Source organism: Mytilus californianus, unplaced genomic scaffold (assembly GCF_021869535.1).
Source record: "Mytilus californianus isolate M0D057914Y unplaced genomic scaffold, xbMytCali1.0.p SCAF_9, whole genome shotgun sequence".
Classification (NCBI taxonomy): domain Eukaryota; kingdom Metazoa; phylum Mollusca; class Bivalvia; order Mytilida; family Mytilidae; genus Mytilus; species Mytilus californianus.
Genome location: NW_026262745.1, coordinates 83,853,680 through 83,878,590, shown reverse-complemented (window position 1 = coordinate 83,878,590; position 24,911 = coordinate 83,853,680). Strand labels below are relative to the sequence as shown.

Sequence of the window (24,911 nt, the reverse complement as noted above, 5' to 3'; positions counted from 1 at the left end):
CGAACCCCGGTCTCCCGCGTGACAGGCGGGGATACTAACCACTATACTACCGAGGACTTGATGATAAGTGCCCAATTTTTAACAGATAAAGCTAAACTTTAGAAATTAACAACCAAAAAAAGCCAGAAAAGCTAGTTTTCCCGCCTCCCTCAACTGAGAGAAATAAGCGTGCATCATATCAAATTGGAGTGTTATTTGCAGAAACAGTTTGATTCTGTGACTTATACATAGGCGATGGAAAAGGCTATGCAAGATAGCAATGTAGACGACACGGAGAGTCAAAGGTATAAACAGTAAAATAGGGAGAAGAGCGTCTAAGGGCCTGTGGCGCAACGGATAACGCGTCTGACTACGGATCAGAAGATTCCAGGTTCGAATCCTGGCAGGCTCGGAAAGTTTTTTGTCAATGCTTTTTAACACACCCTTTTGAAGCAAGTATATATAGTATCTGATATAGTGAGCAGTTAGAAGTTGCATTAAAAAGAAATGTCTGAACAGATTAGACTGAAAGCAACCAAACGTCAGAAACAGCTTGAAATGATTGCCGGGGTTTTGATGGAATATTTTCTTGGCACATATGTTGTGACTGCATGCCAATAACCTTTTTATCAAACATATTAGAAGGATACAACAAAAATAATGTCCTCCCCGGCGGGGAATCGAACCCCGGTCTCCCGCGTGACAGGCGGGGATACTAACCACTATACTACCGAGGACTTGATGATAAGTGCCCAATTTTTAACAGATAAAGCTAAACTTTAGAAATTAACAACCAAAAAAAGCCAGAAAAGCTAGTTTTCCCGCCTCCCTCAACTGAGAGAAATAAGCGTGCATCATATCAAATTGGAGTGTTATTTGCAGAAACAGTTTGATTCTGTGACTTATACATAGGCGATGGAAAAGGCTATGCAAGATAGCAATGTAGACGACACGGAGAGTCAAAGGTATAAACAGTAAAATAGGGAGAAGAGCGTCTAAGGGCCTGTGGCGCAACGGATAACGCGTCTGACTACGGATCAGAAGATTCCAGGTTCGAATCCTGGCAGGCTCGGAAAGTTTTTTGTCAATGCTTTTTAACACACCCTTTTGAAGCAAGTATATATAGTATCTGATATAGTGAGCAGTTAGAAGTTGCATTAAAAAGAAATGTCTGAACAGATTAGACTGAAAGCAACCAAACGTCAGAAACAGCTTGAAATGATTGCCGGGGTTTTGATGGAATATTTTCTTGGCACATATGTTGTGACTGCATGCCAATAACCTTTTTATCAAACATATTAGAAGGATACAACAAAAATAATGTCCTCCCCGGCGGGGAATCGAACCCCGGTCTCCCGCGTGACAGGCGGGGATACTAACCACTATACTACCGAGGACTTGATGATAAGTGCCCAATTTTTAACAGATAAAGCTAAACTTTAGAAATTAACAACCAAAAAAAGCCAGAAAAGCTAGTTTTCCCGCCTCCCTCAACTGAGAGAAATAAGCGTGCATCATATCAAATTGGAGTGTTATTTGCAGAAACAGTTTGATTCTGTGACTTATACATAGGCGATGGAAAAGGCTATGCAAGATAGCAATGTAGACGACACGGAGAGTCAAAGGTATAAACAGTAAAATAGGGAGAAGAGCGTCTAAGGGCCTGTGGCGCAACGGATAACGCGTCTGACTACGGATCAGAAGATTCCAGGTTCGAATCCTGGCAGGCTCGGAAAGTTTTTTGTCAATGCTTTTTAACACACCCTTTTGAAGCAAGTATATATAGTATCTGATATAGTGAGCAGTTAGAAGTTGCATTAAAAAGAAATGTCTGAACAGATTAGACTGAAAGCAACCAAACGTCAGAAACAGCTTGAAATGATTGCCGGGGTTTTGATGGAATATTTTCTTGGCACATATGTTGTGACTGCATGCCAATAACCTTTTTATCAAACATATTAGAAGGATACAACAAAAATAATGTCCTCCCCGGCGGGGAATCGAACCCCGGTCTCCCGCGTGACAGGCGGGGATACTAACCACTATACTACCGAGGACTTGATGATAAGTGCCCAATTTTTAACAGATAAAGCTAAACTTTAGAAATTAACAACCAAAAAAAGCCAGAAAAGCTAGTTTTCCCGCCTCCCTCAACTGAGAGAAATAAGCGTGCATCATATCAAATTGGAGTGTTATTTGCAGAAACAGTTTGATTCTGTGACTTATACATAGGCGATGGAAAAGGCTATGCAAGATAGCAATGTAGACGACACGGAGAGTCAAAGGTATAAACAGTAAAATAGGGAGAAGAGCGTCTAAGGGCCTGTGGCGCAACGGATAACGCGTCTGACTACGGATCAGAAGATTCCAGGTTCGAATCCTGGCAGGCTCGGAAAGTTTTTTGTCAATGCTTTTTAACACACCCTTTTGAAGCAAGTATATATAGTATCTGATATAGTGAGCAGTTAGAAGTTGCATTAAAAAGAAATGTCTGAACAGATTAGACTGAAAGCAACCAAACGTCAGAAACAGCTTGAAATGATTGCCGGGGTTTTGATGGAATATTTTCTTGGCACATATGTTGTGACTGCATGCCAATAACCTTTTTATCAAACATATTAGAAGGATACAACAAAAATAATGTCCTCCCCGGCGGGGAATCGAACCCCGGTCTCCCGCGTGACAGGCGGGGATACTAACCACTATACTACCGAGGACTTGATGATAAGTGCCCAATTTTTAACAGATAAAGCTAAACTTTAGAAATTAACAACCAAAAAAAGCCAGAAAAGCTAGTTTTCCCGCCTCCCTCAACTGAGAGAAATAAGCGTGCATCATATCAAATTGGAGTGTTATTTGCAGAAACAGTTTGATTCTGTGACTTATACATAGGCGATGGAAAAGGCTATGCAAGATAGCAATGTAGACGACACGGAGAGTCAAAGGTATAAACAGTAAAATAGGGAGAAGAGCGTCTAAGGGCCTGTGGCGCAACGGATAACGCGTCTGACTACGGATCAGAAGATTCCAGGTTCGAATCCTGGCAGGCTCGGAAAGTTTTTTGTCAATGCTTTTTAACACACCCTTTTGAAGCAAGTATATATAGTATCTGATATAGTGAGCAGTTAGAAGTTGCATTAAAAAGAAATGTCTGAACAGATTAGACTGAAAGCAACCAAACGTCAGAAACAGCTTGAAATGATTGCCGGGGTTTTGATGGAATATTTTCTTGGCACATATGTTGTGACTGCATGCCAATAACCTTTTTATCAAACATATTAGAAGGATACAACAAAAATAATGTCCTCCCCGGCGGGGAATCGAACCCCGGTCTCCCGCGTGACAGGCGGGGATACTAACCACTATACTACCGAGGACTTGATGATAAGTGCCCAATTTTTAACAGATAAAGCTAAACTTTAGAAATTAACAACCAAAAAAAGCCAGAAAAGCTAGTTTTCCCGCCTCCCTCAACTGAGAGAAATAAGCGTGCATCATATCAAATTGGAGTGTTATTTGCAGAAACAGTTTGATTCTGTGACTTATACATAGGCGATGGAAAAGGCTATGCAAGATAGCAATGTAGACGACACGGAGAGTCAAAGGTATAAACAGTAAAATAGGGAGAAGAGCGTCTAAGGGCCTGTGGCGCAACGGATAACGCGTCTGACTACGGATCAGAAGATTCCAGGTTCGAATCCTGGCAGGCTCGGAAAGTTTTTTGTCAATGCTTTTTAACACACCCTTTTGAAGCAAGTATATATAGTATCTGATATAGTGAGCAGTTAGAAGTTGCATTAAAAAGAAATGTCTGAACAGATTAGACTGAAAGCAACCAAACGTCAGAAACAGCTTGAAATGATTGCCGGGGTTTTGATGGAATATTTTCTTGGCACATATGTTGTGACTGCATGCCAATAACCTTTTTATCAAACATATTAGAAGGATACAACAAAAATAATGTCCTCCCCGGCGGGGAATCGAACCCCGGTCTCCCGCGTGACAGGCGGGGATACTAACCACTATACTACCGAGGACTTGATGATAAGTGCCCAATTTTTAACAGATAAAGCTAAACTTTAGAAATTAACAACCAAAAAAAGCCAGAAAAGCTAGTTTTCCCGCCTCCCTCAACTGAGAGAAATAAGCGTGCATCATATCAAATTGGAGTGTTATTTGCAGAAACAGTTTGATTCTGTGACTTATACATAGGCGATGGAAAAGGCTATGCAAGATAGCAATGTAGACGACACGGAGAGTCAAAGGTATAAACAGTAAAATAGGGAGAAGAGCGTCTAAGGGCCTGTGGCGCAACGGATAACGCGTCTGACTACGGATCAGAAGATTCCAGGTTCGAATCCTGGCAGGCTCGGAAAGTTTTTTGTCAATGCTTTTTAACACACCCTTTTGAAGCAAGTATATATAGTATCTGATATAGTGAGCAGTTAGAAGTTGCATTAAAAAGAAATGTCTGAACAGATTAGACTGAAAGCAACCAAACGTCAGAAACAGCTTGAAATGATTGCCGGGGTTTTGATGGAATATTTTCTTGGCACATATGTTGTGACTGCATGCCAATAACCTTTTTATCAAACATATTAGAAGGATACAACAAAAATAATGTCCTCCCCGGCGGGGAATCGAACCCCGGTCTCCCGCGTGACAGGCGGGGATACTAACCACTATACTACCGAGGACTTGATGATAAGTGCCCAATTTTTAACAGATAAAGCTAAACTTTAGAAATTAACAACCAAAAAAAGCCAGAAAAGCTAGTTTTCCCGCCTCCCTCAACTGAGAGAAATAAGCGTGCATCATATCAAATTGGAGTGTTATTTGCAGAAACAGTTTGATTCTGTGACTTATACATAGGCGATGGAAAAGGCTATGCAAGATAGCAATGTAGACGACACGGAGAGTCAAAGGTATAAACAGTAAAATAGGGAGAAGAGCGTCTAAGGGCCTGTGGCGCAACGGATAACGCGTCTGACTACGGATCAGAAGATTCCAGGTTCGAATCCTGGCAGGCTCGGAAAGTTTTTTGTCAATGCTTTTTAACACACCCTTTTGAAGCAAGTATATATAGTATCTGATATAGTGAGCAGTTAGAAGTTGCATTAAAAAGAAATGTCTGAACAGATTAGACTGAAAGCAACCAAACGTCAGAAACAGCTTGAAATGATTGCCGGGGTTTTGATGGAATATTTTCTTGGCACATATGTTGTGACTGCATGCCAATAACCTTTTTATCAAACATATTAGAAGGATACAACAAAAATAATGTCCTCCCCGGCGGGGAATCGAACCCCGGTCTCCCGCGTGACAGGCGGGGATACTAACCACTATACTACCGAGGACTTGATGATAAGTGCCCAATTTTTAACAGATAAAGCTAAACTTTAGAAATTAACAACCAAAAAAAGCCAGAAAAGCTAGTTTTCCCGCCTCCCTCAACTGAGAGAAATAAGCGTGCATCATATCAAATTGGAGTGTTATTTGCAGAAACAGTTTGATTCTGTGACTTATACATAGGCGATGGAAAAGGCTATGCAAGATAGCAATGTAGACGACACGGAGAGTCAAAGGTATAAACAGTAAAATAGGGAGAAGAGCGTCTAAGGGCCTGTGGCGCAACGGATAACGCGTCTGACTACGGATCAGAAGATTCCAGGTTCGAATCCTGGCAGGCTCGGAAAGTTTTTTGTCAATGCTTTTTAACACACCCTTTTGAAGCAAGTATATATAGTATCTGATATAGTGAGCAGTTAGAAGTTGCATTAAAAAGAAATGTCTGAACAGATTAGACTGAAAGCAACCAAACGTCAGAAACAGCTTGAAATGATTGCCGGGGTTTTGATGGAATATTTTCTTGGCACATATGTTGTGACTGCATGCCAATAACCTTTTTATCAAACATATTAGAAGGATACAACAAAAATAATGTCCTCCCCGGCGGGGAATCGAACCCCGGTCTCCCGCGTGACAGGCGGGGATACTAACCACTATACTACCGAGGACTTGATGATAAGTGCCCAATTTTTAACAGATAAAGCTAAACTTTAGAAATTAACAACCAAAAAAAGCCAGAAAAGCTAGTTTTCCCGCCTCCCTCAACTGAGAGAAATAAGCGTGCATCATATCAAATTGGAGTGTTATTTGCAGAAACAGTTTGATTCTGTGACTTATACATAGGCGATGGAAAAGGCTATGCAAGATAGCAATGTAGACGACACGGAGAGTCAAAGGTATAAACAGTAAAATAGGGAGAAGAGCGTCTAAGGGCCTGTGGCGCAACGGATAACGCGTCTGACTACGGATCAGAAGATTCCAGGTTCGAATCCTGGCAGGCTCGGAAAGTTTTTTGTCAATGCTTTTTAACACACCCTTTTGAAGCAAGTATATATAGTATCTGATATAGTGAGCAGTTAGAAGTTGCATTAAAAAGAAATGTCTGAACAGATTAGACTGAAAGCAACCAAACGTCAGAAACAGCTTGAAATGATTGCCGGGGTTTTGATGGAATATTTTCTTGGCACATATGTTGTGACTGCATGCCAATAACCTTTTTATCAAACATATTAGAAGGATACAACAAAAATAATGTCCTCCCCGGCGGGGAATCGAACCCCGGTCTCCCGCGTGACAGGCGGGGATACTAACCACTATACTACCGAGGACTTGATGATAAGTGCCCAATTTTTAACAGATAAAGCTAAACTTTAGAAATTAACAACCAAAAAAAGCCAGAAAAGCTAGTTTTCCCGCCTCCCTCAACTGAGAGAAATAAGCGTGCATCATATCAAATTGGAGTGTTATTTGCAGAAACAGTTTGATTCTGTGACTTATACATAGGCGATGGAAAAGGCTATGCAAGATAGCAATGTAGACGACACGGAGAGTCAAAGGTATAAACAGTAAAATAGGGAGAAGAGCGTCTAAGGGCCTGTGGCGCAACGGATAACGCGTCTGACTACGGATCAGAAGATTCCAGGTTCGAATCCTGGCAGGCTCGGAAAGTTTTTTGTCAATGCTTTTTAACACACCCTTTTGAAGCAAGTATATATAGTATCTGATATAGTGAGCAGTTAGAAGTTGCATTAAAAAGAAATGTCTGAACAGATTAGACTGAAAGCAACCAAACGTCAGAAACAGCTTGAAATGATTGCCGGGGTTTTGATGGAATATTTTCTTGGCACATATGTTGTGACTGCATGCCAATAACCTTTTTATCAAACATATTAGAAGGATACAACAAAAATAATGTCCTCCCCGGCGGGGAATCGAACCCCGGTCTCCCGCGTGACAGGCGGGGATACTAACCACTATACTACCGAGGACTTGATGATAAGTGCCCAATTTTTAACAGATAAAGCTAAACTTTAGAAATTAACAACCAAAAAAAGCCAGAAAAGCTAGTTTTCCCGCCTCCCTCAACTGAGAGAAATAAGCGTGCATCATATCAAATTGGAGTGTTATTTGCAGAAACAGTTTGATTCTGTGACTTATACATAGGCGATGGAAAAGGCTATGCAAGATAGCAATGTAGACGACACGGAGAGTCAAAGGTATAAACAGTAAAATAGGGAGAAGAGCGTCTAAGGGCCTGTGGCGCAACGGATAACGCGTCTGACTACGGATCAGAAGATTCCAGGTTCGAATCCTGGCAGGCTCGGAAAGTTTTTTGTCAATGCTTTTTAACACACCCTTTTGAAGCAAGTATATATAGTATCTGATATAGTGAGCAGTTAGAAGTTGCATTAAAAAGAAATGTCTGAACAGATTAGACTGAAAGCAACCAAACGTCAGAAACAGCTTGAAATGATTGCCGGGGTTTTGATGGAATATTTTCTTGGCACATATGTTGTGACTGCATGCCAATAACCTTTTTATCAAACATATTAGAAGGATACAACAAAAATAATGTCCTCCCCGGCGGGGAATCGAACCCCGGTCTCCCGCGTGACAGGCGGGGATACTAACCACTATACTACCGAGGACTTGATGATAAGTGCCCAATTTTTAACAGATAAAGCTAAACTTTAGAAATTAACAACCAAAAAAAGCCAGAAAAGCTAGTTTTCCCGCCTCCCTCAACTGAGAGAAATAAGCGTGCATCATATCAAATTGGAGTGTTATTTGCAGAAACAGTTTGATTCTGTGACTTATACATAGGCGATGGAAAAGGCTATGCAAGATAGCAATGTAGACGACACGGAGAGTCAAAGGTATAAACAGTAAAATAGGGAGAAGAGCGTCTAAGGGCCTGTGGCGCAACGGATAACGCGTCTGACTACGGATCAGAAGATTCCAGGTTCGAATCCTGGCAGGCTCGGAAAGTTTTTTGTCAATGCTTTTTAACACACCCTTTTGAAGCAAGTATATATAGTATCTGATATAGTGAGCAGTTAGAAGTTGCATTAAAAAGAAATGTCTGAACAGATTAGACTGAAAGCAACCAAACGTCAGAAACAGCTTGAAATGATTGCCGGGGTTTTGATGGAATATTTTCTTGGCACATATGTTGTGACTGCATGCCAATAACCTTTTTATCAAACATATTAGAAGGATACAACAAAAATAATGTCCTCCCCGGCGGGGAATCGAACCCCGGTCTCCCGCGTGACAGGCGGGGATACTAACCACTATACTACCGAGGACTTGATGATAAGTGCCCAATTTTTAACAGATAAAGCTAAACTTTAGAAATTAACAACCAAAAAAAGCCAGAAAAGCTAGTTTTCCCGCCTCCCTCAACTGAGAGAAATAAGCGTGCATCATATCAAATTGGAGTGTTATTTGCAGAAACAGTTTGATTCTGTGACTTATACATAGGCGATGGAAAAGGCTATGCAAGATAGCAATGTAGACGACACGGAGAGTCAAAGGTATAAACAGTAAAATAGGGAGAAGAGCGTCTAAGGGCCTGTGGCGCAACGGATAACGCGTCTGACTACGGATCAGAAGATTCCAGGTTCGAATCCTGGCAGGCTCGGAAAGTTTTTTGTCAATGCTTTTTAACACACCCTTTTGAAGCAAGTATATATAGTATCTGATATAGTGAGCAGTTAGAAGTTGCATTAAAAAGAAATGTCTGAACAGATTAGACTGAAAGCAACCAAACGTCAGAAACAGCTTGAAATGATTGCCGGGGTTTTGATGGAATATTTTCTTGGCACATATGTTGTGACTGCATGCCAATAACCTTTTTATCAAACATATTAGAAGGATACAACAAAAATAATGTCCTCCCCGGCGGGGAATCGAACCCCGGTCTCCCGCGTGACAGGCGGGGATACTAACCACTATACTACCGAGGACTTGATGATAAGTGCCCAATTTTTAACAGATAAAGCTAAACTTTAGAAATTAACAACCAAAAAAAGCCAGAAAAGCTAGTTTTCCCGCCTCCCTCAACTGAGAGAAATAAGCGTGCATCATATCAAATTGGAGTGTTATTTGCAGAAACAGTTTGATTCTGTGACTTATACATAGGCGATGGAAAAGGCTATGCAAGATAGCAATGTAGACGACACGGAGAGTCAAAGGTATAAACAGTAAAATAGGGAGAAGAGCGTCTAAGGGCCTGTGGCGCAACGGATAACGCGTCTGACTACGGATCAGAAGATTCCAGGTTCGAATCCTGGCAGGCTCGGAAAGTTTTTTGTCAATGCTTTTTAACACACCCTTTTGAAGCAAGTATATATAGTATCTGATATAGTGAGCAGTTAGAAGTTGCATTAAAAAGAAATGTCTGAACAGATTAGACTGAAAGCAACCAAACGTCAGAAACAGCTTGAAATGATTGCCGGGGTTTTGATGGAATATTTTCTTGGCACATATGTTGTGACTGCATGCCAATAACCTTTTTATCAAACATATTAGAAGGATACAACAAAAATAATGTCCTCCCCGGCGGGGAATCGAACCCCGGTCTCCCGCGTGACAGGCGGGGATACTAACCACTATACTACCGAGGACTTGATGATAAGTGCCCAATTTTTAACAGATAAAGCTAAACTTTAGAAATTAACAACCAAAAAAAGCCAGAAAAGCTAGTTTTCCCGCCTCCCTCAACTGAGAGAAATAAGCGTGCATCATATCAAATTGGAGTGTTATTTGCAGAAACAGTTTGATTCTGTGACTTATACATAGGCGATGGAAAAGGCTATGCAAGATAGCAATGTAGACGACACGGAGAGTCAAAGGTATAAACAGTAAAATAGGGAGAAGAGCGTCTAAGGGCCTGTGGCGCAACGGATAACGCGTCTGTCTACGGATCAGAAGATTCCAGGTTCGAATCCTGGCAGGCTCGGAAAGTTTTTTGTCAATGCTTTTTAACACACCCTTTTGAAGCAAGTATATATAGTATCTGATATAGTGAGCAGTTAGAAGTTGCATTAAAAAGAAATGTCTGAACAGATTAGACTGAAAGCAACCAAACGTCAGAAACAGCTTGAAATGATTGCCGGGGTTTTGATGGAATATTTTCTTGGCACATATGTTGTGACTGCATGCCAATAACCTTTTTATCAAACATATTAGAAGGATACAACAAAAATAATGTCCTCCCCGGCGGGGAATCGAACCCCGGTCTCCCGCGTGACAGGCGGGGATACTAACCACTATACTACCGAGGACTTGATGATAAGTGCCCAATTTTTAACAGATAAAGCTAAACTTTAGAAATTAACAACCAAAAAAAGCCAGAAAAGCTAGTTTTCCCGCCTCCCTCAACTGAGAGAAATAAGCGTGCATCATATCAAATTGGAGTGTTATTTGCAGAAACAGTTTGATTCTGTGACTTATACATAGGCGATGGAAAAGGCTATGCAAGATAGCAATGTAGACGACACGGAGAGTCAAAGGTATAAACAGTAAAATAGGGAGAAGAGCGTCTAAGGGCCTGTGGCGCAACGGATAACGCGTCTGACTACGGATCAGAAGATTCCAGGTTCGAATCCTGGCAGGCTCGGAAAGTTTTTTGTCAATGCTTTTTAACACACCCTTTTGAAGCAAGTATATATAGTATCTGATATAGTGAGCAGTTAGAAGTTGCATTAAAAAGAAATGTCTGAACAGATTAGACTGAAAGCAACCAAACGTCAGAAACAGCTTGAAATGATTGCCGGGGTTTTGATGGAATATTTTCTTGGCACATATGTTGTGACTGCATGCCAATAACCTTTTTATCAAACATATTAGAAGGATACAACAAAAATAATGTCCTCCCCGGCGGGGAATCGAACCCCGGTCTCCCGCGTGACAGGCGGGGATACTAACCACTATACTACCGAGGACTTGATGATAAGTGCCCAATTTTTAACAGATAAAGCTAAACTTTAGAAATTAACAACCAAAAAAAGCCAGAAAAGCTAGTTTTCCCGCCTCCCTCAACTGAGAGAAATAAGCGTGCATCATATCAAATTGGAGTGTTATTTGCAGAAACAGTTTGATTCTGTGACTTATACATAGGCGATGGAAAAGGCTATGCAAGATAGCAATGTAGACGACACGGAGAGTCAAAGGTATAAACAGTAAAATAGGGAGAAGAGCGTCTAAGGGCCTGTGGCGCAACGGATAACGCGTCTGACTACGGATCAGAAGATTCCAGGTTCGAATCCTGGCAGGCTCGGAAAGTTTTTTGTCAATGCTTTTTAACACACCCTTTTGAAGCAAGTATATATAGTATCTGATATAGTGAGCAGTTAGAAGTTGCATTAAAAAGAAATGTCTGAACAGATTAGACTGAAAGCAACCAAACGTCAGAAACAGCTTGAAATGATTGCCGGGGTTTTGATGGAATATTTTCTTGGCACATATGTTGTGACTGCATGCCAATAACCTTTTTATCAAACATATTAGAAGGATACAACAAAAATAATGTCCTCCCCGGCGGGGAATCGAACCCCGGTCTCCCGCGTGACAGGCGGGGATACTAACCACTATACTACCGAGGACTTGATGATAAGTGCCCAATTTTTAACAGATAAAGCTAAACTTTAGAAATTAACAACCAAAAAAAGCCAGAAAAGCTAGTTTTCCCGCCTCCCTCAACTGAGAGAAATAAGCGTGCATCATATCAAATTGGAGTGTTATTTGCAGAAACAGTTTGATTCTGTGACTTATACATAGGCGATGGAAAAGGCTATGCAAGATAGCAATGTAGACGACACGGAGAGTCAAAGGTATAAACAGTAAAATAGGGAGAAGAGCGTCTAAGGGCCTGTGGCGCAACGGATAACGCGTCTGACTACGGATCAGAAGATTCCAGGTTCGAATCCTGGCAGGCTCGGAAAGTTTTTTGTCAATGCTTTTTAACACACCCTTTTGAAGCAAGTATATATAGTATCTGATATAGTGAGCAGTTAGAAGTTGCATTAAAAAGAAATGTCTGAACAGATTAGACTGAAAGCAACCAAACGTCAGAAACAGCTTGAAATGATTGCCGGGGTTTTGATGGAATATTTTCTTGGCACATATGTTGTGACTGCATGCCAATAACCTTTTTATCAAACATATTAGAAGGATACAACAAAAATAATGTCCTCCCCGGCGGGGAATCGAACCCCGGTCTCCCGCGTGACAGGCGGGGATACTAACCACTATACTACCGAGGACTTGATGATAAGTGCCCAATTTTTAACAGATAAAGCTAAACTTTAGAAATTAACAACCAAAAAAAGCCAGAAAAGCTAGTTTTCCCGCCTCCCTCAACTGAGAGAAATAAGCGTGCATCATATCAAATTGGAGTGTTATTTGCAGAAACAGTTTGATTCTGTGACTTATACATAGGCGATGGAAAAGGCTATGCAAGATAGCAATGTAGACGACACGGAGAGTCAAAGGTATAAACAGTAAAATAGGGAGAAGAGCGTCTAAGGGCCTGTGGCGCAACGGATAACGCGTCTGACTACGGATCAGAAGATTCCAGGTTCGAATCCTGGCAGGCTCGGAAAGTTTTTTGTCAATGCTTTTTAACACACCCTTTTGAAGCAAGTATATATAGTATCTGATATAGTGAGCAGTTAGAAGTTGCATTAAAAAGAAATGTCTGAACAGATTAGACTGAAAGCAACCAAACGTCAGAAACAGCTTGAAATGATTGCCGGGGTTTTGATGGAATATTTTCTTGGCACATATGTTGTGACTGCATGCCAATAACCTTTTTATCAAACATATTAGAAGGATACAACAAAAATAATGTCCTCCCCGGCGGGGAATCGAACCCCGGTCTCCCGCGTGACAGGCGGGGATACTAACCACTATACTACCGAGGACTTGATGATAAGTGCCCAATTTTTAACAGATAAAGCTAAACTTTAGAAATTAACAACCAAAAAAAGCCAGAAAAGCTAGTTTTCCCGCCTCCCTCAACTGAGAGAAATAAGCGTGCATCATATCAAATTGGAGTGTTATTTGCAGAAACAGTTTGATTCTGTGACTTATACATAGGCGATGGAAAAGGCTATGCAAGATAGCAATGTAGACGACACGGAGAGTCAAAGGTATAAACAGTAAAATAGGGAGAAGAGCGTCTAAGGGCCTGTGGCGCAACGGATAACGCGTCTGACTACGGATCAGAAGATTCCAGGTTCGAATCCTGGCAGGCTCGGAAAGTTTTTTGTCAATGCTTTTTAACACACCCTTTTGAAGCAAGTATATATAGTATCTGATATAGTGAGCAGTTAGAAGTTGCATTAAAAAGAAATGTCTGAACAGATTAGACTGAAAGCAACCAAACGTCAGAAACAGCTTGAAATGATTGCCGGGGTTTTGATGGAATATTTTCTTGGCACATATGTTGTGACTGCATGCCAATAACCTTTTTATCAAACATATTAGAAGGATACAACAAAAATAATGTCCTCCCCGGCGGGGAATCGAACCCCGGTCTCCCGCGTGACAGGCGGGGATACTTTTTTTTATCATTAATAAAATTTTTATTACATATATACATACTGTCACCATGAGACATCCCTCATTGGTGAGAATTTTTCTATATACAGAGTTGTTAGTAGTTATCCTCCTACATTAGTAAAAATAAAATACATCTAGATGATATACGTTTAAAAGTTAAAAAATATATAACATATATGTCCCCATTTATTTTATGGTGATTCATTTTTCAAAAAAAAGTATATGAATTGACGGTGGACAAATTCAATACAAGTTATATATTGAAAGCGAGACAACTCCAAAATATTTTCAAAAGTCGAACACACCTAAGTGCGATCGATAATTTTACATTGGAATGTGATCTTTTGTTCTAACAACCAATCAAATTGAAGTAACTGTCTAGACAAACAAAACTATATTGTCATTTTGAATATCCAATAAAGTGTTATTATTTAAAAAATATTTGTAAAATAATTGTCTTTGTTGTGTCATTTTATAATACATGTATGCGTATTCAATGTATTTTTTAATTGTGTACTTGAATAGACGAAGTGCATCTATGTCTTTGTCATGAAAAACTTTTAAATTCCGTGTTTTGAATATGCAAAGTCGGGCTACACTGAGGAAAAAATTTAAAAAGTAAGTATTAATAACTTGTGAACGTTTCAAAAAACCAAGTAAAAATAACTGTTCATAATCAATGGAATTAACCATATCAGGCGGGTAATTGATAAAAATGTTGTGTAATATGTCTTTCAGGTAATCATGAAGTGGTTTGAACTTTTGACAATGTACAAACAGGTGACTAAGATTTTCTATACCCTGGCCGCACGTTTTGCATGTGCCAGTATCTGCCTGACCTATTCTGGCCAACTTTTCAAGTGTAAAAATAGCTCGATGGACAATCCTATAGTTTAAACAATGACAATCAGGAGACAGGCGGGGATACTAACCACTATACTACCGAGGACTTGATGATAAGTGCCCAATTTTTAACAGATAAAGCTAAACTTTAGAAATTAACAACCAAAAAAAGCCAGAAAAGCTAGTTTTCCCGCCTCCCTCAACTGAGAGAAATAAGCGTGCATCATATCAAATTGGAGTGTTATTTGCAGAAACAGTTTGATTCTGTGACTTATACATAGGCGATGGAAAAGGCTATGCAAGATAGCAATGTAGACGACACGGAGAGTCAAAGGTATAAACAGTAAAATAGGGAGAAGAGCGTCTAAGGGCCTGTGGCGCAACGGATAACGCGTCTGACTACGGATCAGAAGATTCCAGGTTCGAATCCTGGCAGGCTCGGAAAGTTTTTTGTCAATGCTTTTTAACACACCCTTTTGAAGCAAGTATATATAGTATCTGATATAGTGAGCAGTTAGAAGTTGCATTAAAAAGAAATGTCTGAACAGATTAGACTGAAAGCAACCAAACGTCAGAAACAGCTTGAAATGATTGCCGGGGTTTTGATGGAATATTTTCTTGGCACATATGTTGTGACTGCATGCCAATAACCTTTTTATCAAACATATTAGAAGGATACAACAAAAATAATGTCCTCCCCGGCGGGGAATCGAACCCCGGTCTCCCGCGTGACAGGCGGGGATACTAACCACTATACTACCGAGGACTTGATGATAAGTGCCCAATTTTTAACAGATAAAGCTAAACTTTAGAAATTAACAACCAAAAAAAGCCAGAAAAGCTAGTTTTCCCGCCTCCCTCAACTGAGAGAAATAAGCGTGCATCATATCAAATTGGAGTGTTATTTGCAGAAACAGTTTGATTCTGTGACTTATACATAGGCGATGGAAAAGGCTATGCAAGATAGCAATGTAGACGACACGGAGAGTCAAAGGTATAAACAGTAAAATAGGGAGAAGAGCGTCTAAGGGCCTGTGGCGCAACGGATAACGCGTCTGACTACGGATCAGAAGATTCCAGGTTCGAATCCTGGCAGGCTCGGAAAGTTTTTTGTCAATGCTTTTTAACACACCCTTTTGAAGCAAGTATATATAGTATCTGATATAGTGAGCAGTTAGAAGTTGCATTAAAAAGAAATGTCTGAACAGATTAGACTGAAAGCAACCAAACGTCAGAAACAGCTTGAAATGATTGCCGGGGTTTTGATGGAATATTTTCTTGGCACATATGTTGTGACTGCATGCCAATAACCTTTTTATCAAACATATTAGAAGGATACAACAAAAATAATGTCCTCCCCGGCGGGGAATCGAACCCCGGTCTCCCGCGTGACAGGCGGGGATACTAACCACTATACTACCGAGGACTTGATGATAAGTGCCCAATTTTTAACAGATAAAGCTAAACTTTAGAAATTAACAACCAAAAAAAGCCAGAAAAGCTAGTTTTCCCGCCTCCCTCAACTGAGAGAAATAAGCGTGCATCATATCAAATTGGAGTGTTATTTGCAGAAACAGTTTGATTCTGTGACTTATACATAGGCGATGGAAAAGGCTATGCAAGATAGCAATGTAGACGACACGGAGAGTCAAAGGTATAAACAGTAAAATAGGGAGAAGAGCGTCTAAGGGCCTGTGGCGCAACGGATAACGCGTCTGTCTACGGATCAGAAGATTCCAGGTTCGAATCCTGGCAGGCTCGGAAAGTTTTTTGTCAATGCTTTTTAACACACCCTTTTGAAGCAAGTATATATAGTATCTGATATAGTGAGCAGTTAGAAGTTGCATTAAAAAGAAATGTCTGAACAGATTAGACTGAAAGCAACCAAACGTCAGAAACAGCTTGAAATGATTGCCGGGGTTTTGATGGAATATTTTCTTGGCACATATGTTGTGACTGCATGCCAATAACCTTTTTATCAAACATATTAGAAGGATACAACAAAAATAATGTCCTCCCCGGCGGGGAATCGAACCCCGGTCTCCCGCGTGACAGGCGGGGATACTAACCACTATACTACCGAGGACTTGATGATAAGTGCCCAATTTTTAACAGATAAAGCTAAACTTTAGAAATTAACAACCAAAAAAAGCCAGAAAAGCTAGTTTTCCCGCCTCCCTCAACTGAGAGAAATAAGCGTGCATCATATCAAATTGGAGTGTTATTTGCAGAAACAGTTTGATTCTGTGACTTATACATAGGCGATGGAAAAGGCTATGCAAGATAGCAATGTAGACGACACGGAGAGTCAAAGGTATAAACAGTAAAATAGGGAGAAGAGCGTCTAAGGGCCTGTGGCGCAACGGATAACGCGTCTGACTACGGATCAGAAGATTCCAGGTTCGAATCCTGGCAGGCTCGGAAAGTTTTTTGTCAATGCTTTTTAACACACCCTTTTGAAGCAAGTATATATAGTATCTGATATAGTGAGCAGTTAGAAGTTGCATTAAAAAGAAATGTCTGAACAGATTAGACTGAAAGCAACCAAACGTCAGAAACAGCTTGAAATGATTGCCGGGGTTTTGATGGAATATTTTCTTGGCACATATGTTGTGACTGCATGCCAATAACCTTTTTATCAAACATATTAGAAGGATACAACAAAAATAATGTCCTCCCCGGCGGGGAATCGAACCCCGGTCTCCCGCGTGACAGGCGGGGATACTAACCACTATACTACCGAGGACTTGATGATAAGTGCCCAATTTTTAACAGATAAAGCTAAACTTTAGAAATTAACAACCAAAAAAAGCCAGAAAAGCTAGTTTTCCCGCCTCCCTCAACTGAGAGAAATAAGCGTGCATCATATCAAATTGGAGTGTTATTTGCAGAAACAGTTTGATTCTGTGACTTATACATAGGCGATGGAAAAGGCTATGCAAGATAGCAATGTAGACGACACGGAGAGTCAAAGGTATAAACAGTAAAATAGGGAGAAGAGCGTCTAAGGGCCTGTGGCGCAACGGATAACGCGTCTGACTACGGATCAGAAGATTCCAGGTTCGAATCCTGGCAGGCTCGGAAAGTTTTTTGTCAATGCTTTTTAACACACCCTTTTGAAGCAAGTATATATAGTATCTGATATAGTGAGCAGTTAGAAGTTGCATTAAAAAGAAATGTCTGAACAGATTAGACTGAAAGCAACCAAACGTCAGAAACAGCTTGAAATGATTGCCGGGGTTTTGATGGAATATTTTCTTGGCACATATGTTGTGACTGCATGCCAATAACCTTTTTATCAAACATATTAGAAGGATACAACAAAAATAATGTCCTCCCCGGCGGGGAATCGAACCCCGGTCTCCCGCGTGACAGGCGGGGATACTAACCACTATACTACCGAGGACTTGATGATAAGTGCCCAATTTTTAACAGATAAAGCTAAACTTTAGAAATTAACAACCAAAAAAAGCCAGAAAAGCTAGTTTTCCCGCCTCCCTCAACTGAGAGAAATAAGCGTGCATCATATCAAATTGGAGTGTTATTTGCAGAAACAGTTTGATTCTGTGACTTATACATAGGCGATGGAAAAGGCTATGCAAGATAGCAATGTAGACGACACGGAGAGTCAAAGGTATAAACAGTAAAATAGGGAGAAGAGCGTCTAAGGGCCTGTGGCGCAACGGATAACGCGTCTGACTACGGATCAGAAGATTCCAGGTTCGAATCCTGGCAGGCTCGGAAAGTTTTTTGTCAATGCTTTTTAACACACCCTTTTGAAGCAAGTATATATAGTATCTGATATAGTGAGCAGTTAGAAGTTGCATTAAAAAGAAATGTCTGAACAGATTAGACTGAAAGCAACCAAACGTCAGAAACAGCTTGAAATGATTGCCGGGGTTTTGATGGAATATTTTCTTGGCACATATGTTGTGACTGCATGCCAATAACCTTTTTATCAAACATATTAGAAGGATACAACAAAAATAATGTCCTCCCCGGCGGGGAATCGAACCCCGGTCTCCCGCGTGACAGGCGGGGATACTAACCACTATACTACCGAGGACTTGATGATAAGTGCCCAATTTTTAACAGATAAAGCTAAACTTTAGAAATTAACAACCAAAAAAAGCCAGAAAAGCTAGTTTTCCCGCCTCCCTCAACTGAGAGAAATAAGCGTGCATCATATCAAATTGGAGTGTTATTTGCAGAAACAGTTTGATTCTGTGACTTATACATAGGCGATGGAAAAGGCTATGCAAGATAGCAATGTAGACGACACGGAGAGTCAAAGGTATAAACAGTAAAATAGGGAGAAGAGCGTCTAAGGGCCTGTGGCGCAACGGATAACGCGTCTGTCTACGGATCAGAAGATTCCAGGTTCGAATCCTGGCAGGCTCGGAAAGTTTTTTGTCAATGCTTTTTAACACACCCTTTTGAAGCAAGTATATATAGTATCTGATATAGTGAGCAGTTAGAAGTTGCATTAAAAAGAAATGTCTGAACAGATTAGACTGAAAGCAACCAAACGTCAGAAACAGCTTGAAATGATTGCCGGGGTTTTGATGGAATATTTTCTTGGCACATATGTTGTGACTGCATGCCAATAACCTTTTTATCAAACATATTAGAAGGATACAACAAAAATAATGTCCTCCCCGGCGGGGAATCGAACCCCGGTCTCCCGCGTGACAGGCGGGGATACTAACCACTATACTACCGAGGACTTGATGATAAGTGCCCAATTTTTAACAGATAAAGCTAAACTTTAGAAATTAACAACCAAAAAAAGCCAGAAAAGCTAGTTTTCCCGCCTCCCTCAACTGAGAGAAATAAGCGTGCATCATATCAAATTGGAGTGTTATTTGCAGAAACAGTTTGATTCTGTGACTTATACATAGGCGATGGAAAAGGCTATGCAAGATAGCAATGTAGACGACACGGAGAGTCAAAGGTATAAACAGTAAAATAGGGAGAAGAGCGTCTAAGGGCCTGTGGCGCAACGGATAACGCGTCTGACTACGGATCAGAAGATTCCAGGTTCGAATCCTGGCAGGCTCGGAAAGTTTTTTGTCAATGCTTTTTAACACACCCTTTTGAAGCAAGTATATATAGTATCTGATATAGTGAGCAGTTAGAAGTTGCATTAAAAAGAAATGTCTGAACAGATTAGACTGAAAGCAACCAAACGTCAGAAACAGCTTGAAATGATTGCCGGGGTTTTGATGGAATATTTTCTTGGCACATATGTTGTGACTGCATGCCAATAACCTTTTTATCAAACATATTAGAAGGATACAACAAAAATAATGTCCTCCCCGGCGGGGAATCGAACCCCGGTCTCCCGCGTGACAGGCGGGGATACTAACCACTATACTACCGAGGACTTGATGATAAGTGCCCAATTTTTAACAGATAAAGCTAAACTTTAGAAATTAACAACCAAAAAAAGCCAGAAAAGCTAGTTTTCCCGCCTCCCTCAACTGAGAGAAATAAGCGTGCATCATATCAAATTGGAGTGTTATTTGCAGAAACAGTTTGATTCTGTGACTTATACATAGGCGATGGAAAAGGCTATGCAAGATAGCAATGTAGACGACACGGAGAGTCAAAGGTATAAACAGTAAAATAGGGAGAAGAGCGTCTAAGGGCCTGTGGCGCAACGGATAACGCGTCTGACTACGGATCAGAAGATTCCAGGTTCGAATCCTGGCAGGCTCGGAAAGTTTTTTGTCAATGCTTTTTAACACACCCTTTTGAAGCAAGTATATATAGTATCTGATATAGTGAGCAGTTAGAAGTTGCATTAAAAAGAAATGTCTGAACAGATTAGACTGAAAGCAACCAAACGTCAGAAACAGCTTGAAATGATTGCCGGGGTTTTGATGGAATATTTTCTTGGCACATATGTTGTGACTGCATGCCAATAACCTTTTTATCAAACATATTAGAAGGATACAACAAAAATAATGTCCTCCCCGGCGGGGAATCGAACCCCGGTCTCCCGCGTGACAGGCGGGGATACTAACCACTATACTACCGAGGACTTGATGATAAGTGCCCAATTTTTAACAGATAAAGCTAAACTTTAGAAATTAACAACCAAAAAAAGCCAGAAAAGCTAGTTTTCCCGCCTCCCTCAACTGAGAGAAATAAGCGTGCATCATATCAAATTGGAGTGTTATTTGCAGAAACAGTTTGATTCTGTGACTTATACATAGGCGATGGAAAAGGCTATGCAAGATAGCAATGTAGACGACACGGAGAGTCAAAGGTATAAACAGTAAAATAGGGAGAAGAGCGTCTAAGGGCCTGTGGCGCAACGGATAACGCGTCTGACTACGGATCAGAAGATTCCAGGTTCGAATCCTGGCAGGCTCGGAAAGTTTTTTGTCAATGCTTTTTAACACACCCTTTTGAAGCAAGTATATATAGTATCTGATATAGTGAGCAGTTAGAAGTTGCATTAAAAAGAAATGTCTGAACAGATTAGACTGAAAGCAACCAAACGTCAGAAACAGCTTGAAATGATTGCCGGGGTTTTGATGGAATATTTTCTTGGCACATATGTTGTGACTGCATGCCAATAACCTTTTTATCAAACATATTAGAAGGATACAACAAAAATAATGTCCTCCCCGGCGGGGAATCGAACCCCGGTCTCCCGCGTGACAGGCGGGGATACTAACCACTATACTACCGAGGACTTGATGATAAGTGCCCAATTTTTAACAGATAAAGCTAAACTTTAGAAATTAACAACCAAAAAAAGCCAGAAAAGCTAGTTTTCCCGCCTCCCTCAACTGAGAGAAATAAGCGTGCATCATATCAAATTGGAGTGTTATTTGCAGAAACAGTTTGATTCTGTGACTTATACATAGGCGATGGAAAAGGCTATGCAAGATAGCAATGTAGACGACACGGAGAGTCAAAGGTATAAACAGTAAAATAGGGAGAAGAGCGTCTAAGGGCCTGTGGCGCAACGGATAACGCGTCTGACTACGGATCAGAAGATTCCAGGTTCGAATCCTGGCAGGCTCGGAAAGTTTTTTGTCAATGCTTTTTAACACACCCTTTTGAAGCAAGTATATATAGTATCTGATATAGTGAGCAGTTAGAAGTTGCATTAAAAAGAAATGTCTGAACAGATTAGACTGAAAGCAACCAAACGTCAGAAACAGCTTGAAATGATTGCCGGGGTTTTGATGGAATATTTTCTTGGCACATATGTTGTGACTGCATGCCAATAACCTTTTTATCAAACATATTAGAAGGATACAACAAAAATAATGTCCTCCCCGGCGGGGAATCGAACCCCGGTCTCCCGCGTGACAGGCGGGGATACTAACCACTATACTACCGAGGACTTGATGATAAGTGCCCAATTTTTAACAGATAAAGCTAAACTTTAGAAATTAACAACCAAAAAAAGCCAGAAAAGCTAGTTTTCCCGCCTCCCTCAACTGAGAGAAATAAGCGTGCATCATATCAAATTGGAGTGTTATTTGCAGAAACAGTTTGATTCTGTGACTTATACATAGGCGATGGAAAAGGCTATGCAAGATAGCAATGTAGACGACACGGAGAGTCAAAGGTATAAACAGTAAAATAGGGAGAAGAGCGTCTAAGGGCCTGTGGCGCAACGGATAACGCGTCTGACTACGGATCAGAAGATTCCAGGTTCGAATCCTGGCAGGCTCGGAAAGTTTTTTGTCAATGCTTTTTAACACACCCTTTTGAAGCAAGTATATATAGTATCTGATATAGTGAGCAGTTAGAAGTTGCATTAAAAAGAAATGTCTGAACAGATTAGACTGAAAGCAACCAAACGTCAGAAACAGCTTGAAATGATTGCCGGGGTTTTGATGGAATATTTTCTTGGCACATATGTTGTGACTGCATGCCAATAACCTTTTTATCAAACATATTAGAAGGATACAACAAAAATAATGTCCTCCCCGGCGGGGAATCGAACCCCGGTCTCCCGCGTGACAGGCGGGGATACTAACCACTATACTACCGAGGACTTGATGATAAGTGCCCAATTTTTAACAGATAAAGCTAAACTTTAGAAATTAACAACCAAAAAAAGCCAGAAAAGCTAGTTTTCCCGCCTCCCTCAACTGAGAGAAATAAGCGTGCATCATATCAAATTGGAGTGTTATTTGCAGAAACAGTTTGATTCTGTGACTTATACATAGGCGATGGAAAAGGCTATGCAAGATAGCAATGTAGACGACACGGAGAGTCAAAGGTATAAACAGTAAAATAGGGAGAAGAGCGTCTAAGGGCCTGTGGCGCAACGGATAACGCGTCTGACTACGGATCAGAAGATTCCAGGTTCGAATCCTGGCAGGCTCGGAAAGTTTTTTGTCAATGCTTTTTAACACACCCTTTTGAAGCAAGTATATATAGTATCTGATATAGTGAGCAGTTAGAAGTTGCATTAAAAAGAAATGTCTGAACAGATTAGACTGAAAGCAACCAAACGTCAGAAACAGCTTGAAATGATTGCCGGGGTTTTGATGGAATATTTTCTTGGCACATATGTTGTGACTGCATGCCAATAACCTTTTTATCAAACATATTAGAAGGATACAACAAAAATAATGTCCTCCCCGGCGGGGAATCGAACCCCGGTCTCCCGCGTGACAGGCGGGGATACTAACCACTATACTACCGAGGACTTGATGATAAGTGCCCAATTTTTAACAGATAAAGCTAAACTTTAGAAATTAACAACCAAAAAAAGCCAGAAAAGCTAGTTTTCCCGCCTCCCTCAACTGAGAGAAATAAGCGTGCATCATATCAAATTGGAGTGTTATTTGCAGAAACAGTTTGATTCTGTGACTTATACATAGGCGATGGAAAAGGCTATGCAAGATAGCAATGTAGACGACACGGAGAGTCAAAGGTATAAACAGTAAAATAGGGAGAAGAGCGTCTAAGGGCCTGTGGCGCAACGGATAACGCGTCTGACTACGGATCAGAAGATTCCAGGTTCGAATCCTGGCAGGCTCGGAAAGTTTTTTGTCAATGCTTTTTAACACACCCTTTTGAAGCAAGTATATATAGTATCTGATATAGTGAGCAGTTAGAAGTTGCATTAAAAAGAAATGTCTGAACAGATTAGACTGAAAGCAACCAAACGTCAGAAACAGCTTGCAATGATTGCCGGGGTTTTGATGGAATATTTTCTTGGCACATATGTTGTGACTGCATGCCAATAACCTTTTTATCAAACATATTAGAAGGATACAACAAAAATAATGTCCTCCCCGGCGGGGAATCGAACCCCGGTCTCCCGCGTGACAGGCGGGGATACTAACCACTATACTACCGAGGACTTGATGATAAGTGCCCAATTTTTAACAGATAAAGCTAAACTTTAGAAATTAACAACCAAAAAAAGCCAGAAAAGCTAGTTTTCCCGCCTCCCTCAACTGAGAGAAATAAGCGTGCATCATATCAAATTGGAGTGTTATTTGCAGAAACAGTTTGATTCTGTGACTTATACATAGGCGATGGAAAAGGCTATGCAAGATAGCAATGTAGACGACACGGAGAGTCAAAGGTATAAACAGTAAAATAGGGAGAAGAGCGTCTAAGGGCCTGTGGCGCAACGGATAACGCGTCTGACTACGGATCAGAAGATTCCAGGTTCGAATCCTGGCAGGCTCGGAAAGTTTTTTGTCAATGCTTTTTAACACACCCTTTTGAAGCAAGTATATATAGTATCTGATATAGTGAGCAGTTAGAAGTTGCATTAAAAAGAAATGTCTGAACAGATTAGACTGAAAGCAACCAAACGTCAGAAACAGCTTGAAATGATTGCCGGGGTTTTGATGGAATATTTTCTTGGCACATATGTTGTGACTGCATGCCAATAACCTTTTTATCAAACATATTAGAAGGATACAACAAAAATAATGTCCTCCCCGGCGGGGAATCGAACCCCGGTCTCCCGCGTGACAGGCGGGGATACTAACCACTATACTACCGAGGACTTGATGATAAGTGCCCAATTTTTAACAGATAAAGCTAAACTTTAGAAATTAACAACCAAAAAAAGCCAGAAAAGCTAGTTTTCCCGCCTCCCTCAACTGAGAGAAATAAGCGTGCATCATATCAAATTGGAGTGTTATTTGCAGAAACAGTTTGATTCTGTGACT

General features: G+C 40.6%; 71 non-coding genes across 71 annotated transcripts; 36 read left to right on the top strand and 35 right to left on the bottom strand.

The window, feature by feature from the left end:
• Positions 1 to 318: 318 nt before the first annotated feature.
• Positions 319 to 391, top strand: Trnar-acg (transfer RNA arginine (anticodon ACG)). Its single transcript has one exon. It is a non-coding gene; the product is annotated as a tRNA-Arg (tRNA).
• Positions 392 to 644: 253 nt separating this feature from the next.
• Positions 645 to 716, bottom strand: Trnad-guc (transfer RNA aspartic acid (anticodon GUC)). Its single transcript has one exon. It is a non-coding gene; the product is annotated as a tRNA-Asp (tRNA).
• Positions 717 to 978: 262 nt separating this feature from the next.
• Positions 979 to 1,051, top strand: Trnar-acg (transfer RNA arginine (anticodon ACG)). The gene has a single exon. It is a non-coding gene; the product is annotated as a tRNA-Arg (tRNA).
• Positions 1,052 to 1,304: 253 nt separating this feature from the next.
• Trnad-guc (transfer RNA aspartic acid (anticodon GUC)) lies at positions 1,305 to 1,376 on the bottom strand. The gene has a single exon. It is a non-coding gene; the product is annotated as a tRNA-Asp (tRNA).
• Positions 1,377 to 1,638: 262 nt separating this feature from the next.
• On the top strand, positions 1,639 to 1,711 carry Trnar-acg (transfer RNA arginine (anticodon ACG)). Its single transcript has one exon. It is a non-coding gene; the product is annotated as a tRNA-Arg (tRNA).
• A 253-nt stretch (positions 1,712 to 1,964) lies between these two features.
• Trnad-guc (transfer RNA aspartic acid (anticodon GUC)) lies at positions 1,965 to 2,036 on the bottom strand. The gene has a single exon. It is a non-coding gene; the product is annotated as a tRNA-Asp (tRNA).
• Positions 2,037 to 2,298: 262 nt separating this feature from the next.
• Positions 2,299 to 2,371, top strand: Trnar-acg (transfer RNA arginine (anticodon ACG)). Its single transcript has one exon. It is a non-coding gene; the product is annotated as a tRNA-Arg (tRNA).
• A 253-nt stretch (positions 2,372 to 2,624) lies between these two features.
• Positions 2,625 to 2,696, bottom strand: Trnad-guc (transfer RNA aspartic acid (anticodon GUC)). The gene has a single exon. It is a non-coding gene; the product is annotated as a tRNA-Asp (tRNA).
• Positions 2,697 to 2,958: 262 nt separating this feature from the next.
• Trnar-acg (transfer RNA arginine (anticodon ACG)) lies at positions 2,959 to 3,031 on the top strand. The gene has a single exon. It is a non-coding gene; the product is annotated as a tRNA-Arg (tRNA).
• Positions 3,032 to 3,284: 253 nt separating this feature from the next.
• Trnad-guc (transfer RNA aspartic acid (anticodon GUC)) lies at positions 3,285 to 3,356 on the bottom strand. The gene has a single exon. It is a non-coding gene; the product is annotated as a tRNA-Asp (tRNA).
• Positions 3,357 to 3,618: 262 nt separating this feature from the next.
• On the top strand, positions 3,619 to 3,691 carry Trnar-acg (transfer RNA arginine (anticodon ACG)). Its single transcript has one exon. It is a non-coding gene; the product is annotated as a tRNA-Arg (tRNA).
• A 253-nt stretch (positions 3,692 to 3,944) lies between these two features.
• On the bottom strand, positions 3,945 to 4,016 carry Trnad-guc (transfer RNA aspartic acid (anticodon GUC)). Its single transcript has one exon. It is a non-coding gene; the product is annotated as a tRNA-Asp (tRNA).
• Positions 4,017 to 4,278: 262 nt separating this feature from the next.
• Positions 4,279 to 4,351, top strand: Trnar-acg (transfer RNA arginine (anticodon ACG)). The gene has a single exon. It is a non-coding gene; the product is annotated as a tRNA-Arg (tRNA).
• A 253-nt stretch (positions 4,352 to 4,604) lies between these two features.
• Positions 4,605 to 4,676, bottom strand: Trnad-guc (transfer RNA aspartic acid (anticodon GUC)). The gene has a single exon. It is a non-coding gene; the product is annotated as a tRNA-Asp (tRNA).
• A 262-nt stretch (positions 4,677 to 4,938) lies between these two features.
• Positions 4,939 to 5,011, top strand: Trnar-acg (transfer RNA arginine (anticodon ACG)). Its single transcript has one exon. It is a non-coding gene; the product is annotated as a tRNA-Arg (tRNA).
• A 253-nt stretch (positions 5,012 to 5,264) lies between these two features.
• On the bottom strand, positions 5,265 to 5,336 carry Trnad-guc (transfer RNA aspartic acid (anticodon GUC)). The gene has a single exon. It is a non-coding gene; the product is annotated as a tRNA-Asp (tRNA).
• A 262-nt stretch (positions 5,337 to 5,598) lies between these two features.
• Trnar-acg (transfer RNA arginine (anticodon ACG)) lies at positions 5,599 to 5,671 on the top strand. The gene has a single exon. It is a non-coding gene; the product is annotated as a tRNA-Arg (tRNA).
• A 253-nt stretch (positions 5,672 to 5,924) lies between these two features.
• Trnad-guc (transfer RNA aspartic acid (anticodon GUC)) lies at positions 5,925 to 5,996 on the bottom strand. Its single transcript has one exon. It is a non-coding gene; the product is annotated as a tRNA-Asp (tRNA).
• Positions 5,997 to 6,258: 262 nt separating this feature from the next.
• On the top strand, positions 6,259 to 6,331 carry Trnar-acg (transfer RNA arginine (anticodon ACG)). Its single transcript has one exon. It is a non-coding gene; the product is annotated as a tRNA-Arg (tRNA).
• Positions 6,332 to 6,584: 253 nt separating this feature from the next.
• Trnad-guc (transfer RNA aspartic acid (anticodon GUC)) lies at positions 6,585 to 6,656 on the bottom strand. Its single transcript has one exon. It is a non-coding gene; the product is annotated as a tRNA-Asp (tRNA).
• A 262-nt stretch (positions 6,657 to 6,918) lies between these two features.
• On the top strand, positions 6,919 to 6,991 carry Trnar-acg (transfer RNA arginine (anticodon ACG)). The gene has a single exon. It is a non-coding gene; the product is annotated as a tRNA-Arg (tRNA).
• A 253-nt stretch (positions 6,992 to 7,244) lies between these two features.
• On the bottom strand, positions 7,245 to 7,316 carry Trnad-guc (transfer RNA aspartic acid (anticodon GUC)). The gene has a single exon. It is a non-coding gene; the product is annotated as a tRNA-Asp (tRNA).
• Positions 7,317 to 7,578: 262 nt separating this feature from the next.
• Positions 7,579 to 7,651, top strand: Trnar-acg (transfer RNA arginine (anticodon ACG)). The gene has a single exon. It is a non-coding gene; the product is annotated as a tRNA-Arg (tRNA).
• Positions 7,652 to 7,904: 253 nt separating this feature from the next.
• Trnad-guc (transfer RNA aspartic acid (anticodon GUC)) lies at positions 7,905 to 7,976 on the bottom strand. Its single transcript has one exon. It is a non-coding gene; the product is annotated as a tRNA-Asp (tRNA).
• A 262-nt stretch (positions 7,977 to 8,238) lies between these two features.
• Trnar-acg (transfer RNA arginine (anticodon ACG)) lies at positions 8,239 to 8,311 on the top strand. Its single transcript has one exon. It is a non-coding gene; the product is annotated as a tRNA-Arg (tRNA).
• A 253-nt stretch (positions 8,312 to 8,564) lies between these two features.
• Positions 8,565 to 8,636, bottom strand: Trnad-guc (transfer RNA aspartic acid (anticodon GUC)). The gene has a single exon. It is a non-coding gene; the product is annotated as a tRNA-Asp (tRNA).
• Positions 8,637 to 8,898: 262 nt separating this feature from the next.
• On the top strand, positions 8,899 to 8,971 carry Trnar-acg (transfer RNA arginine (anticodon ACG)). Its single transcript has one exon. It is a non-coding gene; the product is annotated as a tRNA-Arg (tRNA).
• Positions 8,972 to 9,224: 253 nt separating this feature from the next.
• Trnad-guc (transfer RNA aspartic acid (anticodon GUC)) lies at positions 9,225 to 9,296 on the bottom strand. The gene has a single exon. It is a non-coding gene; the product is annotated as a tRNA-Asp (tRNA).
• A 262-nt stretch (positions 9,297 to 9,558) lies between these two features.
• Positions 9,559 to 9,631, top strand: Trnar-acg (transfer RNA arginine (anticodon ACG)). Its single transcript has one exon. It is a non-coding gene; the product is annotated as a tRNA-Arg (tRNA).
• A 253-nt stretch (positions 9,632 to 9,884) lies between these two features.
• Positions 9,885 to 9,956, bottom strand: Trnad-guc (transfer RNA aspartic acid (anticodon GUC)). Its single transcript has one exon. It is a non-coding gene; the product is annotated as a tRNA-Asp (tRNA).
• A 262-nt stretch (positions 9,957 to 10,218) lies between these two features.
• Trnar-acg (transfer RNA arginine (anticodon ACG)) lies at positions 10,219 to 10,291 on the top strand. The gene has a single exon. It is a non-coding gene; the product is annotated as a tRNA-Arg (tRNA).
• Positions 10,292 to 10,544: 253 nt separating this feature from the next.
• Trnad-guc (transfer RNA aspartic acid (anticodon GUC)) lies at positions 10,545 to 10,616 on the bottom strand. The gene has a single exon. It is a non-coding gene; the product is annotated as a tRNA-Asp (tRNA).
• Positions 10,617 to 10,878: 262 nt separating this feature from the next.
• On the top strand, positions 10,879 to 10,951 carry Trnar-acg (transfer RNA arginine (anticodon ACG)). Its single transcript has one exon. It is a non-coding gene; the product is annotated as a tRNA-Arg (tRNA).
• A 253-nt stretch (positions 10,952 to 11,204) lies between these two features.
• Positions 11,205 to 11,276, bottom strand: Trnad-guc (transfer RNA aspartic acid (anticodon GUC)). Its single transcript has one exon. It is a non-coding gene; the product is annotated as a tRNA-Asp (tRNA).
• A 262-nt stretch (positions 11,277 to 11,538) lies between these two features.
• Positions 11,539 to 11,611, top strand: Trnar-acg (transfer RNA arginine (anticodon ACG)). The gene has a single exon. It is a non-coding gene; the product is annotated as a tRNA-Arg (tRNA).
• Positions 11,612 to 11,864: 253 nt separating this feature from the next.
• Positions 11,865 to 11,936, bottom strand: Trnad-guc (transfer RNA aspartic acid (anticodon GUC)). Its single transcript has one exon. It is a non-coding gene; the product is annotated as a tRNA-Asp (tRNA).
• A 262-nt stretch (positions 11,937 to 12,198) lies between these two features.
• Positions 12,199 to 12,271, top strand: Trnar-acg (transfer RNA arginine (anticodon ACG)). The gene has a single exon. It is a non-coding gene; the product is annotated as a tRNA-Arg (tRNA).
• Positions 12,272 to 12,524: 253 nt separating this feature from the next.
• On the bottom strand, positions 12,525 to 12,596 carry Trnad-guc (transfer RNA aspartic acid (anticodon GUC)). Its single transcript has one exon. It is a non-coding gene; the product is annotated as a tRNA-Asp (tRNA).
• Positions 12,597 to 12,858: 262 nt separating this feature from the next.
• Positions 12,859 to 12,931, top strand: Trnar-acg (transfer RNA arginine (anticodon ACG)). Its single transcript has one exon. It is a non-coding gene; the product is annotated as a tRNA-Arg (tRNA).
• A 253-nt stretch (positions 12,932 to 13,184) lies between these two features.
• Positions 13,185 to 13,256, bottom strand: Trnad-guc (transfer RNA aspartic acid (anticodon GUC)). The gene has a single exon. It is a non-coding gene; the product is annotated as a tRNA-Asp (tRNA).
• A 262-nt stretch (positions 13,257 to 13,518) lies between these two features.
• Trnar-acg (transfer RNA arginine (anticodon ACG)) lies at positions 13,519 to 13,591 on the top strand. The gene has a single exon. It is a non-coding gene; the product is annotated as a tRNA-Arg (tRNA).
• A 1,516-nt stretch (positions 13,592 to 15,107) lies between these two features.
• Trnar-acg (transfer RNA arginine (anticodon ACG)) lies at positions 15,108 to 15,180 on the top strand. The gene has a single exon. It is a non-coding gene; the product is annotated as a tRNA-Arg (tRNA).
• A 253-nt stretch (positions 15,181 to 15,433) lies between these two features.
• On the bottom strand, positions 15,434 to 15,505 carry Trnad-guc (transfer RNA aspartic acid (anticodon GUC)). The gene has a single exon. It is a non-coding gene; the product is annotated as a tRNA-Asp (tRNA).
• Positions 15,506 to 15,767: 262 nt separating this feature from the next.
• Positions 15,768 to 15,840, top strand: Trnar-acg (transfer RNA arginine (anticodon ACG)). Its single transcript has one exon. It is a non-coding gene; the product is annotated as a tRNA-Arg (tRNA).
• A 253-nt stretch (positions 15,841 to 16,093) lies between these two features.
• Positions 16,094 to 16,165, bottom strand: Trnad-guc (transfer RNA aspartic acid (anticodon GUC)). Its single transcript has one exon. It is a non-coding gene; the product is annotated as a tRNA-Asp (tRNA).
• A 262-nt stretch (positions 16,166 to 16,427) lies between these two features.
• Positions 16,428 to 16,500, top strand: Trnar-acg (transfer RNA arginine (anticodon ACG)). The gene has a single exon. It is a non-coding gene; the product is annotated as a tRNA-Arg (tRNA).
• A 253-nt stretch (positions 16,501 to 16,753) lies between these two features.
• Trnad-guc (transfer RNA aspartic acid (anticodon GUC)) lies at positions 16,754 to 16,825 on the bottom strand. Its single transcript has one exon. It is a non-coding gene; the product is annotated as a tRNA-Asp (tRNA).
• Positions 16,826 to 17,087: 262 nt separating this feature from the next.
• Trnar-acg (transfer RNA arginine (anticodon ACG)) lies at positions 17,088 to 17,160 on the top strand. The gene has a single exon. It is a non-coding gene; the product is annotated as a tRNA-Arg (tRNA).
• Positions 17,161 to 17,413: 253 nt separating this feature from the next.
• On the bottom strand, positions 17,414 to 17,485 carry Trnad-guc (transfer RNA aspartic acid (anticodon GUC)). The gene has a single exon. It is a non-coding gene; the product is annotated as a tRNA-Asp (tRNA).
• Positions 17,486 to 17,747: 262 nt separating this feature from the next.
• Positions 17,748 to 17,820, top strand: Trnar-acg (transfer RNA arginine (anticodon ACG)). The gene has a single exon. It is a non-coding gene; the product is annotated as a tRNA-Arg (tRNA).
• Positions 17,821 to 18,073: 253 nt separating this feature from the next.
• On the bottom strand, positions 18,074 to 18,145 carry Trnad-guc (transfer RNA aspartic acid (anticodon GUC)). Its single transcript has one exon. It is a non-coding gene; the product is annotated as a tRNA-Asp (tRNA).
• Positions 18,146 to 18,407: 262 nt separating this feature from the next.
• On the top strand, positions 18,408 to 18,480 carry Trnar-acg (transfer RNA arginine (anticodon ACG)). The gene has a single exon. It is a non-coding gene; the product is annotated as a tRNA-Arg (tRNA).
• A 253-nt stretch (positions 18,481 to 18,733) lies between these two features.
• On the bottom strand, positions 18,734 to 18,805 carry Trnad-guc (transfer RNA aspartic acid (anticodon GUC)). The gene has a single exon. It is a non-coding gene; the product is annotated as a tRNA-Asp (tRNA).
• A 262-nt stretch (positions 18,806 to 19,067) lies between these two features.
• Trnar-acg (transfer RNA arginine (anticodon ACG)) lies at positions 19,068 to 19,140 on the top strand. Its single transcript has one exon. It is a non-coding gene; the product is annotated as a tRNA-Arg (tRNA).
• Positions 19,141 to 19,393: 253 nt separating this feature from the next.
• Positions 19,394 to 19,465, bottom strand: Trnad-guc (transfer RNA aspartic acid (anticodon GUC)). Its single transcript has one exon. It is a non-coding gene; the product is annotated as a tRNA-Asp (tRNA).
• Positions 19,466 to 19,727: 262 nt separating this feature from the next.
• Positions 19,728 to 19,800, top strand: Trnar-acg (transfer RNA arginine (anticodon ACG)). The gene has a single exon. It is a non-coding gene; the product is annotated as a tRNA-Arg (tRNA).
• Positions 19,801 to 20,053: 253 nt separating this feature from the next.
• Positions 20,054 to 20,125, bottom strand: Trnad-guc (transfer RNA aspartic acid (anticodon GUC)). The gene has a single exon. It is a non-coding gene; the product is annotated as a tRNA-Asp (tRNA).
• A 262-nt stretch (positions 20,126 to 20,387) lies between these two features.
• Trnar-acg (transfer RNA arginine (anticodon ACG)) lies at positions 20,388 to 20,460 on the top strand. Its single transcript has one exon. It is a non-coding gene; the product is annotated as a tRNA-Arg (tRNA).
• Positions 20,461 to 20,713: 253 nt separating this feature from the next.
• On the bottom strand, positions 20,714 to 20,785 carry Trnad-guc (transfer RNA aspartic acid (anticodon GUC)). Its single transcript has one exon. It is a non-coding gene; the product is annotated as a tRNA-Asp (tRNA).
• A 262-nt stretch (positions 20,786 to 21,047) lies between these two features.
• Positions 21,048 to 21,120, top strand: Trnar-acg (transfer RNA arginine (anticodon ACG)). The gene has a single exon. It is a non-coding gene; the product is annotated as a tRNA-Arg (tRNA).
• Positions 21,121 to 21,373: 253 nt separating this feature from the next.
• Positions 21,374 to 21,445, bottom strand: Trnad-guc (transfer RNA aspartic acid (anticodon GUC)). Its single transcript has one exon. It is a non-coding gene; the product is annotated as a tRNA-Asp (tRNA).
• A 262-nt stretch (positions 21,446 to 21,707) lies between these two features.
• On the top strand, positions 21,708 to 21,780 carry Trnar-acg (transfer RNA arginine (anticodon ACG)). Its single transcript has one exon. It is a non-coding gene; the product is annotated as a tRNA-Arg (tRNA).
• Positions 21,781 to 22,033: 253 nt separating this feature from the next.
• On the bottom strand, positions 22,034 to 22,105 carry Trnad-guc (transfer RNA aspartic acid (anticodon GUC)). Its single transcript has one exon. It is a non-coding gene; the product is annotated as a tRNA-Asp (tRNA).
• A 262-nt stretch (positions 22,106 to 22,367) lies between these two features.
• On the top strand, positions 22,368 to 22,440 carry Trnar-acg (transfer RNA arginine (anticodon ACG)). Its single transcript has one exon. It is a non-coding gene; the product is annotated as a tRNA-Arg (tRNA).
• A 253-nt stretch (positions 22,441 to 22,693) lies between these two features.
• On the bottom strand, positions 22,694 to 22,765 carry Trnad-guc (transfer RNA aspartic acid (anticodon GUC)). The gene has a single exon. It is a non-coding gene; the product is annotated as a tRNA-Asp (tRNA).
• Positions 22,766 to 23,027: 262 nt separating this feature from the next.
• On the top strand, positions 23,028 to 23,100 carry Trnar-acg (transfer RNA arginine (anticodon ACG)). The gene has a single exon. It is a non-coding gene; the product is annotated as a tRNA-Arg (tRNA).
• Positions 23,101 to 23,353: 253 nt separating this feature from the next.
• Trnad-guc (transfer RNA aspartic acid (anticodon GUC)) lies at positions 23,354 to 23,425 on the bottom strand. The gene has a single exon. It is a non-coding gene; the product is annotated as a tRNA-Asp (tRNA).
• A 262-nt stretch (positions 23,426 to 23,687) lies between these two features.
• On the top strand, positions 23,688 to 23,760 carry Trnar-acg (transfer RNA arginine (anticodon ACG)). Its single transcript has one exon. It is a non-coding gene; the product is annotated as a tRNA-Arg (tRNA).
• A 253-nt stretch (positions 23,761 to 24,013) lies between these two features.
• On the bottom strand, positions 24,014 to 24,085 carry Trnad-guc (transfer RNA aspartic acid (anticodon GUC)). The gene has a single exon. It is a non-coding gene; the product is annotated as a tRNA-Asp (tRNA).
• Positions 24,086 to 24,347: 262 nt separating this feature from the next.
• Trnar-acg (transfer RNA arginine (anticodon ACG)) lies at positions 24,348 to 24,420 on the top strand. Its single transcript has one exon. It is a non-coding gene; the product is annotated as a tRNA-Arg (tRNA).
• A 253-nt stretch (positions 24,421 to 24,673) lies between these two features.
• Positions 24,674 to 24,745, bottom strand: Trnad-guc (transfer RNA aspartic acid (anticodon GUC)). The gene has a single exon. It is a non-coding gene; the product is annotated as a tRNA-Asp (tRNA).
• Positions 24,746 to 24,911: the final 166 nt, after the last annotated feature.